Here is a 20,145-nt window from a genome sequence, read left to right on the forward strand (position 1 = left end):
TCTTTAATTTTTAGGAATGTGATTGTTCCTAAAATGTAGTTTTCGCCGGACTTGGTAACCTAATATCGTATGTAACCGTGGCCAGTTTTATTGAGGTCCTTATAGTTGAACAGCATCCATTTCTTGACAGAAATTCTTTGTGGCTTCTTGGCTTCTTAGAAATAGTGTCCCAAACCTGTGAGAACTCAAATGTAATTTATTGTCATCTGGGAGCTAGGTTGTATTGTTACGTATTTTCTGTTATCTTCAGTTACCAGGTAATTTCCTTTTGGAGCATATCGTCACATGTAATTTACTGCAATAGTAGTAGTAGTCTAGACTCATTAGTAATAGTTTCAGACACATTACAATGCTTTAGGAGTCTATTACAATGATTGTATTTCTCTCCCTGCCCCTATTTTTTCCGCTTAGGTAACAAAGAATGAGGTAAAATGAACTTTACCAACTTTGGTATTTTGTGTTTAGTGAATCAGTTCTCAAAGAGTTTTTGTTTAGTCTCTCAGTCGTGTCTGACTCTGCGACCCCATGGCCTGCAGCACGCCAGGCTTCCCTGTGGGTCACTATCTTCAGGAGATTGCTCAAACTCATGTCCATTGAGTTGGTGATGTCATCCAACCATTTCATCCTCTGTCATCCCCTTCTGCCTGCAATCTTTCCCAGCATCAGGGTCTTTTCCAATGAGTCAGCTCTTCGCAGCAGGTGGGCAAAGTATTGGAGCTTCAGCATCAGTCCTTCCAATGAATATTCAGGATTATATCCTTTAGGATTGACTGATTTGATCTCCTTACTGTCCAAGGGACTCTGGAGTCTTCTCCAGCACCACAGTTCTGAAGGCATCAGTTCTTTTTTATTGTCCGGCTCTCACATTCGTACATGGCTGCTGGAAAAACCATAACTTTGACTATACGGACCTTTATGGAGAAGGCAATGGCAGCCCACTCCAGTACTTTTGCCTGGAAACAGTTACATGCATGCAGATACACGTGGGCCATCATTCTCTTATTATTAGCTTTTCCTACCATCTTACAGCTGTGATTATCTTTTTCAGTGTGCAGCATGGCCATCTATTTCGATATAGGGGAAATTTGTATTTGGAAAAGCAGTGTGTGTGTTGGGCTATAGATTTAAGCTTACCAGTAAAAAGAAAATCTAAAAGCAGTGTTGGGTAGTATTGCTAAATAGACTTTCTTCAGTGGTTCTTTGAGAAAGTCTGCCCAATAAATGGCATTTATTAGTAATTGATTTTTTAATAGTTTATTAATTAGACATACACCAGTAAGTCCTTACTGACATAGTCACAGAGTGCTATAATTTACCTCCAAAGAGATAGATTTTATGTATACTACAATTTTAGTTAGCTCTAAATATTAAAACATCTATTTCTGCTTTATTGACTGCCAAAACCTTTGACTGTGTGGATCACAACAAACTGAAAAATTCTGAAAGAGATGGGAATACCAGACCACCTGACCTGCCTCTTGAGAAACTTGTATGCAGATCAGGAAGCAACAGTTAGAACTGGACATGGCACAACAGACTGGTTCCAAATAGGAAAAGGAGTACGTCAAAGCTGTATATTGTCACCTGCTTATTTAATTTTTATGCAGAGTACATCATGAGAAACGCTGGGCTGGATGAAACACAAGCTGGAGTTAAGATTGCTGGGAGAAATATCAATAACCTCAGATATGGAGATGACACCACCACCCTTATGGCAGAAAAGGACGAAGAAGTAAAGAGTCTCTTGATGAAAGTGAAAGAGGAGAGTGCAAAAATTGGCTTAAAGTTCAACAGAAAACTAAAATCATGGCATCAGGTCCCATCACTTCATGGGAAATAGATGGGGAAATAGTGGAAACAGTGTCAGACTTTTATTTTTTGCTCCAAAATCACTGCAGGTGGTGACTGCAGTCATGAAATTAAAAGGCGCTTTCTCGTTGGAAGAAAAGCTATGACCAACCTAGACAGCATATTAAAAAGCAGAGACATTACTTTGCCAACAAAGGTCCATCTAGTCAAGGCTATGGTTTTTCCAGTAGTCATGTATGAATGTGAGAGTTGGACTATAAAGAAGGCTGAGCACTGAAGAATTGATGCTTTTGAACTGTGGTGTTGGAGAAGACTCTTGAGAGTCCCTTGGACTGCAAGGAGATCCAACCAGTCCATCCTAAAAGAGATCAGTTCTGAGGTTCATTGGAAGGACTGATGTTAAAGCTGATGCTCCAGTACTTCGGCCACCTGATGCAAAGAGCTGACTCATTTGAAAAGACCCTGATGCTAGGAAAGATTGAGGGCAGGAGGAGATGGGGATGACAGAGGATGAGATGGTTGGATAGCATTATGGACTCAATGGATATGAGTTTGAGTAAACTCTGGGAGTTGGTGATGGACAGGGAGGCCTGGCGTGCTGTAGTCCATGGGGTCACAAAGAGTCAGATATGACTGAGCGACTGAACTGAACTGAAATGTTAAATAAGTAAAGGCCTCCATTTCTAGTTTGTTTTTTTTTTTTTTTGTAAAGTCTTCCGGAAGTATGGATATTCTAGAATGGGAACCATTTGAAATCAGTCAAGACCAGGATTTCTCAGCCTCAGCACTGTTGACACTTTATAACTAGATGCTTTGCTTTGTAGCACTACTGTGCATTGTAGCATGTTTAGCGGAATCCTTGGCCTGGACGCCAGAAGCACATACCCCCCCATACCAATTATGATAACCAAAAATGTCTCTAGATATTGTAGCTGTGCTCTGGGAGGCAAAATCACTCCACAGTAAGGACCACTGCTGCTGCTAAGTCGCTTCAGTCCTGTCCGACTCTGTGCGACCCCATAGACGGCAGCCCCCCAGGCTCCCCTGTCCCTGGGATTCTCCAGGCAAGAACACTGGAGTGGGTTGCCATTTCCTGACCACTGGTCAGCCTTAATAGCTGTCCCTGATTTTCCATCAAGAAGATGTATTTACCATCCTTCACAGATATATTCTACATGCCACTACTTTTCACCTCCACTGCTCCTGAGTCAGTCCTGGCTGTTACAGTAGCATTCTAGATTTTCTGCTTGTACCCTTACATCTCTTCAATTTACTTTTAAAAATTATGAGATTTTGTACAGCGAAGTATATCAGTTCAGTTCAGTCGCTCAGTCGCGTTCGACTCTTTGCGACCCCGTATATCGCAACACCCCAGGCCTCTGTGTTCATCACCATCTCCCGGAGTTCACTCAGACTCATGTCCATCAAATCCATGATGCCATCCAGCTATGTCATCCTCTGTCATCCCCTTCTCCTGCCCTCAATCCCTCCCAGCATCAGAGTTTTTTCCAATGAGTCAACTCTTCTCATGAGGTGGCCAAAGTACTGGAGTTTCAGCTTTAGCATCATTCCTTCCAAAGAAATCCCAGGGCTGATCTCCTTCAGAATGGACTGGTTGGATCTCCTTGCAGTCCAAGGGACTCTCAAGAGTCTTCTCCAACACCACAGTTCAAAAGCATCAATTCTTTGGCACTCAGCCTTCTTCACAGTCCAACTCTCACATCCATACATGACCACAGGAAAAACCAGAGCCTTGACTAGACGGACCTTTGTTGGCAAAGTAATGTCTCTGCTTTTGAATATACTATCTAGGTTGGTCATAACTTTTCTTCCAAGGAGTAAGCGTCTTTTAATTTCATGGGTGCAGTCACCCTCTGCAGTGATTCTGGAGCCCCCAAAAAATAAAGTCTGACCCTGTTTCCACTGTTTCCCCATCTATTTGCCATGAAGTGATGGGACCGGATGCCATGATCTTCGTTTTCTGAATGTTCAGCTTTAGGCCAACTTTTTCACTCTCCTCTTTCACTTTCATCAAGAGGCTTCTTAGTTCCTCTTCACTTTCTGCCATAAGGGTGGTGTCATCTGCATATCTGAGGTGATTGATATTTCTCCCGGCAATCTTGATTCCAGCTTGTGTAGTTATATACATAAGTTCTCAAAAGTAACAAGCACCCGTACATCCTCTTTCCAAGAAGGGTCTCCAAGAAACAGACCATTAACAATACTTTTGAAGCTCAAAGTTGCCTTTACCTGATTGTATTATAATTGTTTTTTCATATAGGAGCTTAAAAGCTTTATTTAAAACATCAGTCAGATAGTCTCACCTATGTTTCAATCCTATCCCCTGGAATGGCCTATGGGCTCCATATAATCAGGCTACTATCAGGAAACACTTGAGCCACCTGGCTGCCCAAGATCATTCCTGCCTCCAGGGTTTTATATTTGCATTTTCCTTTCAGATGATTCAGATGTTCTTAGGGACCTTCACATGGATGAATTGTCCTTGTCATTTGGGTCTCAGCTTAGATGTCATCTTAGACCATCTCTGACCTCTAGTTGTGCCATTTTGCAGTCACTCTCCAATTACCATGTTCTCTTTATAGAATTGATTGAAAATTGTATGATGTTGTAGGTGTTCACTTGTTTATTGTTTCTCTTCTATTAGAATGTTAACTCCTGGGTAGTAAAGACCTTGTCTGTCTCTACCATTGACTAGTCCCTAACATGTAGGCTTACATATTTGTTGAATGAATAAATATTGAAAAAACTCCACTTCCACATTTTAGTTGACTCTGTGATCTTGGTCAAGTGAACTTAGCCTCTGTATCTCAGATTTCTCGTCTACATAAGGATCATAATCTGTGTTGGTATCCTCAAATGAGATATCTCTGTGAGCTCTTCAGAAACCAGGAAATAATATCAAATGGAAATTGGCATTATTAAATGTAGAATTTGTCTTCTGGTATTTCATAATTGGGGCTTCCCAGGTGGCACAGTGGTTAAAGAATCCGCCTGCCAGTGCAGAGGACACAGGAGACGTGGGTTCTGTTCCTTAGTCGGGAAGATCCCCTGGAGTAGGAAATGTCAGCCCACTCCAGTGTACTTGCCTGGAAAATCCCATGGACAGAGGAGCCTGGCAGCATGGAGTCCATGAGGTTGCAAAGAGTCAGATACTACTGAAGTGATTTAGCATGCATCTGAGTTTAAATCTTACATTCATCACTAACTACCTGGGTGACCTTAAGCCACTGAATACACATCAGCGCATTTCATAATTAGGAAAGGATGATCCATGGTATGCAACTTCTATACACTTTTTGGATTAAACATCTATGTTCAAATCTTAGTTTTTGTAAAAGCCAGGATCCTGAAATACAACTGACTTGTGGAAAACTATAACCAATGACTTTTGATTTGGTTATATGTGAATTAGTTCTGGATCTATTCAGTCTTTGGACTCATTTGTGCTTTGCTTGTAACTCTAGATAATTTCACTATAATTGATGAAATAAGACTTTTCTTTAGTAAGTTCATTTCCCTTTGCCTAATGTAAATCATCTTTAAAATGGGTGTATAAGAGCTAATAATCTAAAACTTGTTTATTGTGCTTTAAGAGATTGGCTAATTGTTCAGCTGAATTATATTTTATAGTCACTGTCTTAACATAGAAATTAATATTTCATATTTTGTGCTTAGAATGAAACAAATTCAGTGTTTTTAAGCTTATAAAAGTCTTTCCACTATTGAATTTGTTAAATCTGTGTGAAATATTAACAGATTTTTATAGCTCCTGAAGAAAAACAGTCCTTTTATGGCTTTTTGGATAGGTGTTTGAGTGGCAAAATTTTAGAATTCTCGCCTCACTTTTATTGTCCATCACCTATATCCGAACAGCTCTTAGCCAAAAGGATCTGATAACTTCATCCTGTACTCTCTGTGTCATTTGAACCAGGCCTGTACTTTCTCAGTGCACAGTCACAACAGATCCAGGTTAGATATGAGGAAGAAAGTGGCCAATTCAAACTGAAGTAAGTGGTCCACAGTGTTATTTTAAGGTATCTGATGGTTAATGTTGTTTCAGGGTGTTTGAATATTGGTTTTAATGACTTGTGTATCCTTTCTGATTGAGTTTGTAGGATACTGTTTCAGACTGTGTGAATGGAAGCAGGAAATACTTTTATTTTAAAGGACAAGGTTGTTAACACAAAGGTAACTTGGGAACTTTGAGGAGAACCACATTTTGACTAGTGTCTGAAATTGGAGGCAGCTTCATGTAGTGAAAAGAACTCTGGACTTGGTCCCAGAGGATCTATCTAGACTCAAGTCCAATCCATGTGCCCTTTGGTAAGTCACATAACTTCTTCCTTTTACCAGCATACTAAAAAGAGAGAACAGTTTACTCTGTTTTTGAAAAGTAAAAAAAAATTTTTTTTAAAGTCATATGTTTTTACACAGTGATTTTTGTTTTCTTTTTCAGAAGTATCATCTCACCCTGTTATTAGAAATTTCTTCTCTGATTTGTATGTCAGATTTAATAGTGTCTTGATTGAAAGGCTGTTAGCGGATTGACAGATCCTCTAGGATTTTGCTGATGACCATTAATTTGCCATAAATCCAGCCTTTTACCATCCCTGTCATTCCTACCTGTTCTTAACTGCAGAGCCCCTGAGCCTTTACCCATATCTTTCTCTTTGTCAGGAACACTTCCTCACCTCTTATTTCCTGTTGTCTGTTGAAAATTTTCCATTTTTCCAAAAAACCTGTATAAAACTCTTAAATTCCTATTTGTTCTCATATACCATGTCATGGTAATATCATTTATTGTTTACTTAGAATTTCACTATATTGTAAGGTTTATGATAGTAAGGGCTATGTCTTTTCCTGTATCTTTACTGCAGAACACACTCTAAAGTGCTGTATACTGGGCACTCTTCTAAGTGCTTTGCATGGGTGCCTGGTCAGTCACTTCAGTCATGCCCCACTGTTTGTGACCCTGTGGACAGTAGTCCACCAGGCTTCTCATTCCATGGGATTCTCCAGGCAAGAATACTGGAATGGGTTGCCGTGCCCTCCTCCAGGGGACCTTCCCAATCTAGGGATCAAACCCACGTCTGCTGTGTCTCCTGCATTGCAGGCAGATTTTTCACTGCTGAGCTACCTGGGAAGGCACCTCTAAGTGCTTTACATATGTTTAATTCATTTATCCGTACAATGGCTTTATGAGGTAGGTGCTATTAATATCTCCATTTTACTGGGGTATAGATGAGTTAACTAACTTGCCCAAGATCACATGTTAATAAATGTTAGGGCTTAGGCAGCCTGACTTGGAAAAAAAAGAAGAATCTACTAAAAACTAATGAAACATATCTCTCTAATTTCTAGGGTATGAGTCACAAGTTATTTCTTACTTGGATTTTTAAATATTTGTGTTAGTTTTTATCAAGATATAGGCTAAAATTCTTCATGGAAAGGCAACTCTTAATGTAAGGTAATAAAAATATTTAGATTACTTACAGAATTTAAAGAACCAATGTGTTGTATGTTATAGAAGTTTGTTTTTCTGTATTGTTGATTGCATTGGTGGATTAGTAATATACCTTACTAAAGAACATAGTGCTTTATGGTGTGTGTGTGTGTGTATATGTATATACCTGCATATTTGATGATGCTGTGTTATTTTTCAAATATATTGTTCAAGGGGGTTATGTATTTGTAGTACACATCACTAACTAGACTGTAAGACTCTTCAGGACCAATTCCAATGATCTTGTCTTTAATTCAGTGGTTGTCTGCAATTGATTGCAGGAGATTTTTTTTTAAATGTTAGGCCTGAGCCCCAACTACCACTCCCAGAGACTCTGATTTAACTGGTCTATATCTGTATCTGTAAAAACTGTAAAAATGTTGATTTTTAAAGTGCAGCCCACACTAGAGAACCACTGAAATATAAAGTCTACGGGCTCCATCAGACTTTTGCTTATTCTTAATGCCTTGCAATTTGCCCTCTGGTCGTTACAGGCATATAATCTTAAGAATTCAAGCTCTAGAAACATTTTCTGTTTCTAAACCCTATCAGCTTTTTGAAAAATGTGGATACCTGAGCCTCACCTGGACCTAGTGAATTATATTTTTGGGAAATACACATTTTAAAAAGTAAGCATCTTAAGGAAATTCTCTGGCAGTTCAGTGGTTAGGACTTGATATTGTCACTGCCAGAGGCCTGTTCAATACCTGATTAGGGAACTAAGATCCCACAAGCCACGGGGCATGGCCAAAAAAAAAAAAGCATCTTAGATTCTTACGTTTATCATAGTTTGAAAACTGACTTTTATACAAAAAAGTATTTAATAAGTATTTACATGAGGAGGCTGAATTAAAATTTGTTTCCCCAGCTGCTGCTGCTGCTGCTGCTGTTGCTGCTAAGTCACTTCAGTTGTGTCCAACTCTGTGCGACCCCATAGACGGCAGGCCACCAGGCTACCCTGTCCCTGGGATTCTCCAGGCAAGAACACTGGAGTGTGACTGTAGTAAATGTTCTGAATTCAGAGATCTTATCCTATCTAGTTTACCCTCTGTGTAAGAGAGGGCTGTGGTCAAGGACTGCCTCTTATTTTTTGGCTTGCCCCATCTGGCTTACACTTTTCTGCTGGTAGAAGCCTAAATACTTATTGAATTGAGTTTTATGTGTAATAGTTATTTTTATCATTTTCCTGCCAAGCTAGAGCTAAAAACAAATTGTTGAATATGATTCTGAATGTTGGGGCCCCTTGAGGCTAAATAGTGCTGAGCAGCATCTTCACTTAAACTTTTTCTAAGAACTTAGAAAGATGTTGAGGATCATCTAGGCCATTTCTTTCATTTTATTGTGGAGGAAATTGTGACTCAGACTACTTGAGTGCTGTGTACAAAGTGACAGAATTAATTGCAAGACTAGATTCCTAGTCCAGTGTTTCTTATTTCATGAAATAACTTCTCATTTGAAGCAGCAGTGATTGGGTTAAGTTTCAGATAGAAGTTTTCTGCTTTTTAGGTACAATGGAAAGAAGAATCTGTGCAGAACCAAAAACATCTTGGTTTTTAAAATTAGGACATCTGCCTTTACTCACATTTACTTTTTAAGATAATTAGAAGATGGAGAATCTTTGCCAGTGAAGTCCTTAACTGAAGATGTGTGGGTGTGAGATATAAAACTCATTTGGCATACAATTATGTTGTTGTTTTTAGTGGAACTTTGCTTCTCTGTCCTGACATTTCCACATCTCTATTTATAGCAGTGATCTCTTTGGAATTTGCCTTCTGATTCTGTTTGTTCTTTTATGTTGCTTCATATTAACTGATATTCTCACTTCATTTTTTAAAAAATGTACTTTAAAGGACTGGAGAAGGAAAATAAGGAATACAAATTTCAAAAGTATCTGAAATTACTATTTTCCTGTGACTTAACCATAATATTCTTTATAACATTATATAATGTACCTAATGATAGAAATACTAACTGTTCAAGATAGAATGGGTAGTTTATTTCTAAATTTAAAAACATATGAAGTCTACAGTGAATTCCTTTTATCCAGGATAGATATTACTTTGAGTCTTAACAACTTGCTTTTTAAACTGTACTCTGATATAAGTAAAGATCAAGAAATTTTATTTTAGTTAGAACCTTTAAATGGTATACTCTTAAAGGGCAGGAAATGTCTTATTTACTTTTGAGATGAATATAACATCTGGCATCTAGTGGCTACTTATTAATCTATTCATTTATTCAGTTTAGTGAAAACGCTGGGCATTGTTCTAGGTGTCAGAGATACAGTAGTGAACTAAATAGACAATATCCTTACCCTCAGGGAGCTTATTCTAGTAAGTGAATGTTGAATGAAACTGTGAATCACCTTGGAAGGACTGTATTTGTTTGTAGGTAATTACTTACATCAGTCTGAAAAAGAGAATTCCCTGGTTGTGCAGTGGTTAGAACTTGGTGCCTTCACTGCTGGGGGCCTGAGTTAGATCTGTGGTCAGGGAACTAAAATCCCATAGGAGTGAGATGCAGCCAAAAGAAAAAAAGAAAGAAAAAAAACTTTGAAGGAATGGAAAGGAATAGACTGTAGTTTATTAAGCAGTGTATTGCAGAGTCAGAATGGGAGAAGATAAGATCATTCATTATTTAAGTATTGATTTCTTAGTGGATGTAAAATTATTTTAAGTAATTACATAATTGCTAGTCTTTGTCATCCTGGTTGTCATTTAATTCTTGTGTTTTGTTTGTTGTTGTTGTTCAGTTGCGCAGTCGTGTCCAACTCTGCGATCCCATGGACTGCAGCACTCTAGGCCTCCCTGCCCCTCCCATCTCCTGAAATTTGCTGAAGTTCATGTTCCTTACATCGGTGATGCCATCCAGCCATTTCATCCTCTGACACTCTCTTCTTCTGCCCTCAGTCTTTGCCATCATGAGGGACTTATCCAATGAGTTGGCTCTTGCATCAGGTGACCAAAATACTGGAGCTTCAGCTTCAACATCAGTCCTTCCAATAAGTATTCAGGGTTAATTTCCGTTAAGATTGACCTGTTTGATCATGCTGTCCAAGGGACTCTCAGGAATCTTCTCCAGTACCACAGTTCGAAGGTATCAATTCTTTGGTGCTCTGCCTCCTTTATGGTCCAGCTCTCACAACCATATGTGACCACTGAGAAGACCATGGCCTTACTATATGGACCTTTGTTGGCAGAGTGATGTCTCTGCTTTTCAACACACTGTCTAGGTTTGTCATAGCTTTCCTGTCAAGAAGCAGTTGTCTTCTGATTTCATGAATCATCCACATGTCAGGTTCTTGTTTTTCCCACCTGTCTTGATTCCCGCTTGAAACTCATCCAGCCCAGCATTTCTCTTAATGTGCTCAGCATATAGGTTAAATTAACAGGGTGACAGCAGACAGCCCTGTCATACGCCTTTCTCAATCCTGAACCAGTCAGGTGTTCCATATAGGGGTCTAACTGTTGCTTCTTGACCCACATACGGGTTTCTGAGGAGACAGGTAAAATGGTCTGGTATTCCTATCTCTTTAAGAGCTTTCCACAGTTTCTTATGATCCACACAGTCAAAGGCTTTAGATAGTCAATGAAACAGAGGTAGAAGTTTTTCTGTTTGTAACCCTGAATAAAATGTTCTGTTTGTAATTCTGAATAAAGGCCTCAGTTGCAAGCCAGGGAACTTCATAAAAAATCAGATAGCACTGAGTGCCTCTGACTCTAGGGCCCAAAACTCTGTACACACCAAAGTTCTAGTTGTTTATTTGTTGTCAGTGTTTCATACCATAATGTGAGCTCCACAGGGTCTAGTCATCATTGTATCCCAAGTACAGAAAATAATGCGTCACATAGTAGATGCTAGTAAATATTAATAACTCAATCCTTGACTACTCAAAATGCAATTTCCTCCTACTCAGAGCTGCAGTCTATGAGTACAGTCTACATCTAATCTTCATCCAGACCACTCAAACAATAAAAGCCTTCCATTCCAGTATTCTCTTAAAAAGACTTATGATTTTAGACTCTTTACTAACATACTCTTTCCATTCTTCTTGTCTTTTGACCCTTCCCTTTTTTTTCAGTCTCTGTTACTTCCTGGTCTTATTTGGCAGTCCAGGAATTCCCAACTCCCGTTGCCCTTTGTCTTTCAGTTATGTCCACTGTTTAAAATCCACTCTAAATCACTTGAGAAAGATTTTGGAATTAGATAAGCTTCAATTCATCATTAGTTACCTATGTGTTAAGTTATTTAACCTGGCCATGTTTAATCTTTTTCGAGTCTCATTTTGTTCTTTGTGCTCTAAGGATCGTTATGAAAATTAAATGAGATTATGGTAACCATATACAATTGCCTGTAAGTAATGAAAACCTTTACTAAATAATAACTAAAAAATTTAGATGCAGAGTTACTCTTGGTCTGGTTGATTGAGCAGCTCAATAATATATGAGGTATCCATATATATATATTTAGTTTTTTCATTTTTGCCCTCTGCCATCCGCAGCATTTGGCTTAGTGCACCTCATGATTGCATAATGGTTGTCACAGTTCCCAGTGTTATGCAGACATGATTGTAAAGTGGAAAAAAGTTTCTTCTCTTTAAAACAAGGAAACCACTGAAAAAATTGGTATGGATGATCTTAGTTACAAAGCAGAAGTAGAGATACAGATACAGAGAACAAACATGGATACCAAGGGGGAGAAGAGGGGATGGATGAGTTGGGAGATTGGGATTGACATGCATACACTATTGATCCTATGTATAAAGTAGATAAATAATGAGAACCTACTGTGTAGCACAGGGAACTCTACTCAGTGCTCTGTAGTAACCTAAATGGGAAGGAAATCCAAAAAAGGGGTATACATATACATATATGTATACATACATGTATAGCTCTCCAACTCTGGGAGATGGTGGGGAACAGGGAAGACGGGCGTGCAGCAATCCACTGGTTGCAAAGAGTTGGACACGATTTGGTGACCGAACAACAACAACAAAATAGCTGATTCACTTTGCTGAACAGCAGAAACTAATACAACATTGTACAGTAACTATATTCCAATAAAATTTTTTAAAATAATAAAAGCAAGGAGACCTTTCTACTACCTCCACCTCCTTCCAGATGCTGACTGGTTAACCTTGTGCTGATCAGATTGGAATCACTGGTTTACTCTAGCAAGTATCATACTCAGCTTTGAATAATTGAGATGCATCTTCTGAGGCTAAGAGAGAGACCCTAACTTATTAGTAATAGTTTTTGTTAGTACTATACTATGTTTTTAAATCTGTGACTCTCTACTTGAACCCTTTTTTTTTTTTTTTTTTTGCTATCTACATTCACTCTAGTAGAATCTCCTTAGTCTTGCGGTTTTAAAGTTCATTTCTGCTGATTTTTTTGTCTTTCCTCCGTACTGCCTCTATGAATATCAATGAAAGTGAAAGTGAAGTTGCTCAGTCGTGTCCGACTCTTTGCGACCCCATGGACTGTAGCCTACCAGGCTCCTCCATCCATGGGATTCTCCAGGCAAGAATACTGGAGTGGGTTGCCATTTCTTTCTCCAGGGGATCTTCCCGACCCAGCGATTGAAGCCAGGTCTCCCGCATTGGAGGCAGACGCTTTAAGCTCTGAGCCACCAGGGAAGCCCTGTGAATATCAAACTCATATCCAACTGCCTATTAGACATTACCATTTGTATGTTTAACTGGCATCGTAAACTTAACATGTCCTATACTGAACTCTCCAATTTCCTCATCTAGCTCTTCTATCTTACTATTTCAGTAAATAACAATTCTGTTCTTTTAATTTACTGAAGCTGAAAAACCTAGGAGTCGTTATGATTTCTCTTACATTCCATATCTGATTCACCAGAAGATCCTGACTCTACTTCTAAAATAAATAAAATAGGACCTTCACTACTATATCATGGACCAAATCACTTGCAATCAATTATTGCAATACATTCTTAACTGGCCTTCCATCCTTGCCTACCGTCCTGCATTCTAGAAGCCAGAGTAATCCTATTGTTTTTCTGCATAAAACTCTCCAGTGGCTTCTTTCCCTCAATTCAAGTCAAAGTCTTTAGTGACCTGCAAGGCTCAACACCATCTAGGCATCTGTTATTTCTCTGACCATTTCCCAACTCCTTCACCACTCCCACCCTCTAATTGTTTTTAATTTATTCATTTTTGGCTGTGCTGGGTCTTCATTGCTGCATGCAGACTTTCTCTAGTGGTGAGTGGGAGCTACTCTCTAGTTGTGGTGTACGGGCTTCTCATTGCAATGGCTTCTCTCTTGTTGCAGCGCACACGCTCTAGGCGCACAGGCCCAGTAGCTGTGGCTCGTAGGCTTAGTTGCACTGAGGCATGTGGGATCTTCCCGGATCAGGGATCAAGCCCTTGTCTTCCCCATTGGTCAATGGATTCTCAACCACTGGACCACCAGGGAAATCCCCTACCTCACCATTCTTAAATAATCAAGCCTCAAAGATTCCTGGCATTCCCTCACTTCTAGGCTTTTGTACTTGAAATTTCCCTCTACCATATTTGTTCTACCCCCATATTTATATTGCTTTCCCCTTCTTTTAGGTCAGAGAGCAAATGTTATTTTCTTGGTGAAGCCATTTATGGCCACCCCATCTAAAATTTAAATTCTCTTATTTCCCTTTTCCACTTTATTTTCCTTAGTACCTACCGTTATCTAATATTCCATATAGTATTTAAAAAATATTTTAAATTATACCTTCATTAGAATGTAAAGTACATGACGCAGAAATGTTTGTTCTTAATTTATCCCCAACACCTAGGAAAGTGCCTTGGCATATGGAAAATCCTTAAAATGTTTATGAAGAAATAAATGAATGTTGATTCATCTTATGGTTTCTGGTTTTAGCTGGGTCCTCAGTGAGACTTAGTAATCCTTTACATGTTTCTGGTTAGTTTCCTTCCTAGTTCCCATAACTGCTGTGTCAAACCATCATTCTGCATCAAATGCCCTACTTTTATTCTTAGCTCCTTAGTTGTGGATGTCCTAATCCTCTTGCCTTCAGATTTATAATTTTTTTCCTTATTTATTTTCTCTTGATCTCAGACCTTTACTTCTGAGTTTGTTCCAGTTTCCTCTATTTCAAACCTTCCTCTCTCCTCTGAAACTTGACTTAGGCAATTATTTCTTTTCTTATGTATTTGTGTGTATTTTTATATTTCTCATTTTCCTGTTTTTTTCCTCTCTTTACTATCTTAAAATTAACTTATTTGGTGCTGTTGCTGCTAAGTTGCTTCAGTTGTGTCTGACTTTTTATGACCCAGTGGACTGCAGCCTGCTGGGTTCCTCTATCCAAGGAACTCTCCAGACAAGAATACTGGAGTGGGTTGCCATGCCCTTCTCCAGCATATCTTCCCAAGGCAGGGATTGAACCCATGTCTCTTATATCTGCATTTGCAGGCGGGTTCTGTGCCACCTGGAAGCCCCAAACCTTCCTTATCTCTACTTTATTACAAGTCTCTCTTCTTCCCTCAGATTATCTTTAAAAGCTTAAATTTACAATTTCATATCTCTCTTACTGTTCAGTTCATATGTATTAAGTTTTTAGAATAATTCTTGCACATAGTTAAGGACTGAGTGCTTACCATGATTAGTTATAACTACTGAAACCAAAATTGTTCTCACTCTTGTGAGTACTTTTCTGTCACCCTTCTTGACTTTTCTTTATCCTTCATGAAACACTGTCCTTCTTTTGGTTTTGGGACACCAGTGATATCAAGTGATATCACAATGCTTTCAGCTCCAAGTAACAATTTCTTTTAACAATAAGGCCAGTTATAGATGATTCCAGTATTGGTTCAGGGATGCAACCCAGCCTCTTGCTTTCTTTTTACTCTAGCATTCTCACTGTGTCACAGATGTTTACTTTCAGGGTTATAAGATAACAGGTACAATATTTTAATTATCCCAAAGCAGATAGGCAATGCTGGGTTTTCTCTTGGGTAGGTATCTATCTATAGGGAAGAGAATCTCCTCCAGAGCATTTCCCTTGCATCTCATTGGCCACCTGTGCACCAGTCACTGGCAAAAGGAAATGTGATTACATGACTGACTTAGACTAACCACTAGTCATTCCCCAGGAGCCAGGGGGAGGCATCGACCTTCCTTGAAGGTTCATTACTCTGGAGGAATCTAGATATCTGTTTTCCAGGAAGAAGATAGGAATGGCTGTTTGGTTCATAATCAGCACTGTCTGCCATAACTACTCTCACCTGGTTGATCTCTGAGTATGACTTCTTAGTGTTTTTCATTTTCTCCTCTTTATTGATGTGTCCCCTAAATACTGGTATCCCAAAGCATTCTGTGTTTGATTCTTTCAAATGTTATTCTTTCCTTTTTTTTTTTCTAAGATTCTTTCGGTGTGGACCATTTTAAAACTCTTTATTGAATTTGTTACAGTATTGCTTTGGGTGTATGTTTTGCTTTTTGGCCATGAAGCATATGGAATTTTAGCTCCCTGACCAGGGATCGAACCTGCACCCTGCCCCCCCCACACACACACATTGGATGGGGGAGTCTTAACCAAGGACCGCCAGGGAAGTCCCTCAAATGTGATTCTTTTAATCTTTTAAAATACCACCTGTGTTATGATCTTTTCTAAATTTTTGTCTCCAGCGAAGACCTCTTTCCTAAAAGCCTGTTTAGAATATCCAGCTGTCTCCTGAACATCTTCATCCACATTAAATTCAATTAAATATTGTGCCAGGTTTTGGGGAGTCAGAAAGTAAACATTGCTCTGTATGATCTTACATTATAGTTGGAACAAGTTATTCCAACACAGCTAGTACTTAGGAATCCAGTTTTATCAGGCAATAAAATTTTCCAAGTATAGAAGTAGCATAGATGAAGGGGTTATAGGCAACTAAATGGAACTTATCTTTTTCTTCAAATCTACTCTTGCTATATTCTATACGTTCATTAGTAGCCCAGCATTGCACATCTTTGGCCTAATGGTTATGATTCCGGGCTTTCACAGATGGTGCCTGGGTTCAACCCTGGTTGGGGAGGATACTGCAAGCCACATGGCCAAAAAGAAGAAGAAAAGAAAAACATGGCAATCTAAAATCTTTCCAAATTCCCAATATAAAGTTGGTTGGTAAATTGTGTGTATTCTACCTCTATCAGATTTACCCACTTGTCTTTTTATATCACAGTCTTCATACTTTAGGTCCTTGTGATTTCTCATTTCATTGAATTGTTTGCTCAGTAGAAGTGAATTGAACAGCAATGTATAGTAAGGGGCCTTATACTAGTGAAATTGTTCTTAAAAAAACAACAAATACTGTAAGGAGGCTATAAGCCAGTGAGTAGGGTTTTGGCAAACAGATGGTTACATAGTTGTGATAAGTGAAAGAGATACTGAGAAAAATGTGGGAACTTGTGGTCAGAGGAACCTAACCCAAGTTGGGAGTCTGATTTGCTCAATTAGAGATTGAATCTCAAAGTAGTACTAAACTGACTGTGGAGAAGAGGAAAATACACACACATACACACATCACTTGATTTATACATACTAAAGAAATATTACATAAAAGACATTACTTTGGGTGATTATGTAGTATTCATTTTGCTGTTGCTTAAAAATAATTTTTAACTGATCATAATTTAGTTATCAGTAGTAGTCCATCATTACACAGTTGATCCTTCATTATCCACCAATTCTTGCAGTTTGAGCACTCACTAAAATTTATTTATAACCCTGAAGTTAGTGCTCAGGGCACTTTCCTGGTCATGTGCATGTGCATGAGCAGAGCAGCAAAAAAATTGAGTCTTTGTTCACAGCTGATTTCCAATAAGACCTTAACCTTATTTCAGCTCTCATGAACAAGTCTTTGTAGTGTATTTAGTGTGTTTTTGCATTTTTGTGCTTTTTAAAAAAAATTTTACTGTTTAAAGAGATATTTGAGTGTCGTACTGAAGTGCTAGCTGATGTTCCCACTAAGCACAAGAAAGCTGTGATGTGCCTTATGGAGGGAATACATGTGTTAAAATAAGCTTCATTCAGGTAGGAGTTAAAGTGCTATTTGACCATGAGTTCAGTTTTGTAATAAACGGTCTTTATACAGGAACACACATGAAAAAAGGTTATGTGTTGATGAGTTGACTTAATGTAGCATTTCCTTTAGGGGCAATGATTCAGTATTTGCTAATTCAGTGTTACGCAGGTTTATAGAATGTAACTATGGAAATAATGAGATAGCATAAATTTGACTTTTCATTTATGGCTAGGATTGATGAGTTAGATCAAGCTGGACAATATAGAGGTATGATTATTAGAGTATTGTGAAACTTCTAAAATACATGTCCCTCTTCTGATAAACATCTCACCTCCCTACCCTGTTTTCTTATATGTTCCCTTTAGCAAACATGCCCAGGTTGAGAATTTTAGTTTACAAGTTTTATTTTACCATCGCCAAGCTGACATTTTATAAGCTAAGTGTTTATAGTGAAAAGTATGTTATTTTAAAAATTTTGCTAGATTTAATAGGCTTTTATTGTGTTCACTGCTGTTTTAGCTTGCCCTCTGCCTCCAGTCAAAGAATAATTTATATAAAGCAGGGGTTGGCAAACATTTTCTCTTTAGGGCCACACAGTAAGTTTTATGGGCCACAGTCTCTGCTACTGTATGGGGAAAGCAGCAGTAGACAGTAGGTACTATTTTATGTTTATATTTGTAAGGGGAGGGATCATGACCAAAATTGTTTTGATTTCAGTAACTGTTGCCAGAGTAGGCTCCGGGAGTTGGTGATGGACAGGGAAGCCTGGCGTGCTATAGTCCGTGGGGTCGAAAAGAGTCAAGAAGACTGAGTGACTGAGCTGAACTGAACAGTTGCCTTGACTTGCTGCTTTAGCCTAGAAAATAAAAAGGCTGTATTTTAAAATATTAAAAACTCAAACATTAAATCCAATCCATTTAAAATTAAATTATTCTTGAAATCCTACTTCTTTTTCTTCCTTTAAGCAATTACAGTACTTTGGGCTCATTGTATTTGGAGTTAGGCAATTAATGGCCTAATTTTATAGCAGTTGGTGAATACTATAGAATAGGTTGGCTTATTTTATACATGTCTTTAGTACTATTTGCTAGGTTTCAGTGAAGTCTTTGAATCATATTTTAGTTTCCACAGTGGCAGTGGTTTAATTATTTCTGCCTTTACAGATGCAGCCCATAAAGATATTTTGTAATTAAGGTTAGGTACTGTTTTAAATTTAAAATAAATCATTTTATTGAGTTATAAACAGTTGGAGAGCTAAACAAACTTGCCAAATAATAAGCTTATTGCAGTCTTGCCAGAGTCTAATAGTTTGGCAAAGCAGCAGCTTACCCTCTCCTCTCCTGCCTTACCTCTGTGCTGCATCTTTTTTTTTTTCTCTCTAGTGTTTGTTTTACCCTGAGGAGCTGTTGGTTTCACTTTTCCACAGACTACCTCTCTGACCAGCCAATTAAGTTTACCAGGTGACTATGATGCCTTCCCTAGCTACCTGTGAGAGGAGAAACTTTAGAAAAGAATAAAAATCTCATAAATTCCTCATTTCCCAGTGTTGCTTTTACTTTTAACATTGTGAAAGCATATACTGAGGGAGCATGTGTAAACAGAACAATTCCCACTACTTTATCCTAAAAGTAAAGTATTCCTTTGAAAAAATTCTCACAAAAAAGTTTTTTGTAGATGAAAAATGAGATGCTTTGCTTTTTAACTTTATTGAGATATAATTGACAATATTGTAAGATATTTAAAGTGTACATTGTGAAAATTGATACATGTATACATTGTGAAGGGATTACTATTACTCCCCTCTAATTGATACATCCATCACTTCACATATTTATCTCTTTTTTGGGGGGCCATGCCAGGGTGGCTTGTGGGATCCTACTTTCCCAACCATGAACCTGGGCCCTCAGCAGTAAAAGCTCAGACTCCTAACCACTGGAATTCCAGGGAATTCCCCTCCTATCTTTTTTAAAAATGTAAAATGTTTTATGAATATGCATGTTTCCTTGGGCAAGGGCTATAATAATCTTCTCTGTGTTATGCCAATTAATATACAACTGAAAGCACTGGGATACTGTTTTATAAGTAAAAATAAACTTTTATTTTTAAATTTTATTTGGCCATGCAGTGTGGCTTGTGGAATTTTAGTTCCCCAAGCAGAGTCCTAACCACTGGACCACTGAGGAATTCCCCAAAATGAACTTCTCTTTAGTATTCACCTGTTCAGATTTTGTTTTCCCCAAATGTGCATGTAAGAGATGTGTATATATGATATATTTAAGTTCATAGGTTAAGGTTTCTGAAAAGTTGGATCATAGCACTGGTAATTAGAACAAACCTCAGATCTACACTGTCTAATACAGTAGCCACTAGCCATGTGAAGCAAAGTATCTGAAATGTGGCTCGCTGAATTGAGATGTTGTATAAATGTAAAATTCACACTGGATTATTCTGAAGACTTAGTACAACAAAAAAGAATTGTAAAATATCTTATTGATAATTTTTATGTTGACTATATGTTGTAGTGTATATCTTAGATTTATTGAGTTAAAATATTAAAATTTCACATTTCTTTTATTAAAATGTGGATTATAAAATTATTAATTACATATGTGGCTTTCATTTGTAACTCACTTTATTTGTAGCTCGCTGCTAGACAGCAGTGCTGTAAATTATGTGATCTTTCAACATAATCAAATACCAGTTTACAAGACCCATTTAAAGTGACCAAGAAATTCTATAGCTTTTTTTACTTTCTGATTCAGTATTGAAAAATACT

General features: G+C 38.1%; 1 protein-coding gene and 1 pseudogene across 11 annotated transcripts in view; one reads left to right on the top strand and one right to left on the bottom strand.

Moving 5' to 3' along the window:
- Positions 1 to 20,145, top strand: part of DNAJB4 (DnaJ heat shock protein family (Hsp40) member B4) — a 43,498-nt gene that overhangs the window by 589 nt on the left and 22,764 nt on the right. Inside the window, exons 2-3 of one of the 11 annotated variants that reach the window (XM_069595596.1) lie at positions 7,243 to 7,297; positions 8,202 to 8,311. The exons of 7 other annotated variants lie outside the window; for them this stretch is intronic. The gene's annotated coding sequence lies outside the window, so the exon portion shown is untranslated. Of the gene's footprint in view, positions 1 to 5,761; positions 5,838 to 5,938; positions 6,154 to 7,242; positions 7,298 to 8,201; positions 8,312 to 20,145 lie in introns of all 11 variants that reach the window. 3 more of the 11 variants (XM_069595548.1, XM_069595558.1, XM_069595579.1) reach the window with 3 other exon arrangements.
- Positions 19,337 to 19,433, bottom strand: LOC138431590 (U6 spliceosomal RNA; annotated as a pseudogene).

The sequence above is a fragment of the Ovis canadensis genome, chromosome 1 (assembly GCF_042477335.2).
Source record: "Ovis canadensis isolate MfBH-ARS-UI-01 breed Bighorn chromosome 1, ARS-UI_OviCan_v2, whole genome shotgun sequence".
NCBI classification, from domain to species: domain Eukaryota; kingdom Metazoa; phylum Chordata; class Mammalia; order Artiodactyla; family Bovidae; genus Ovis; species Ovis canadensis.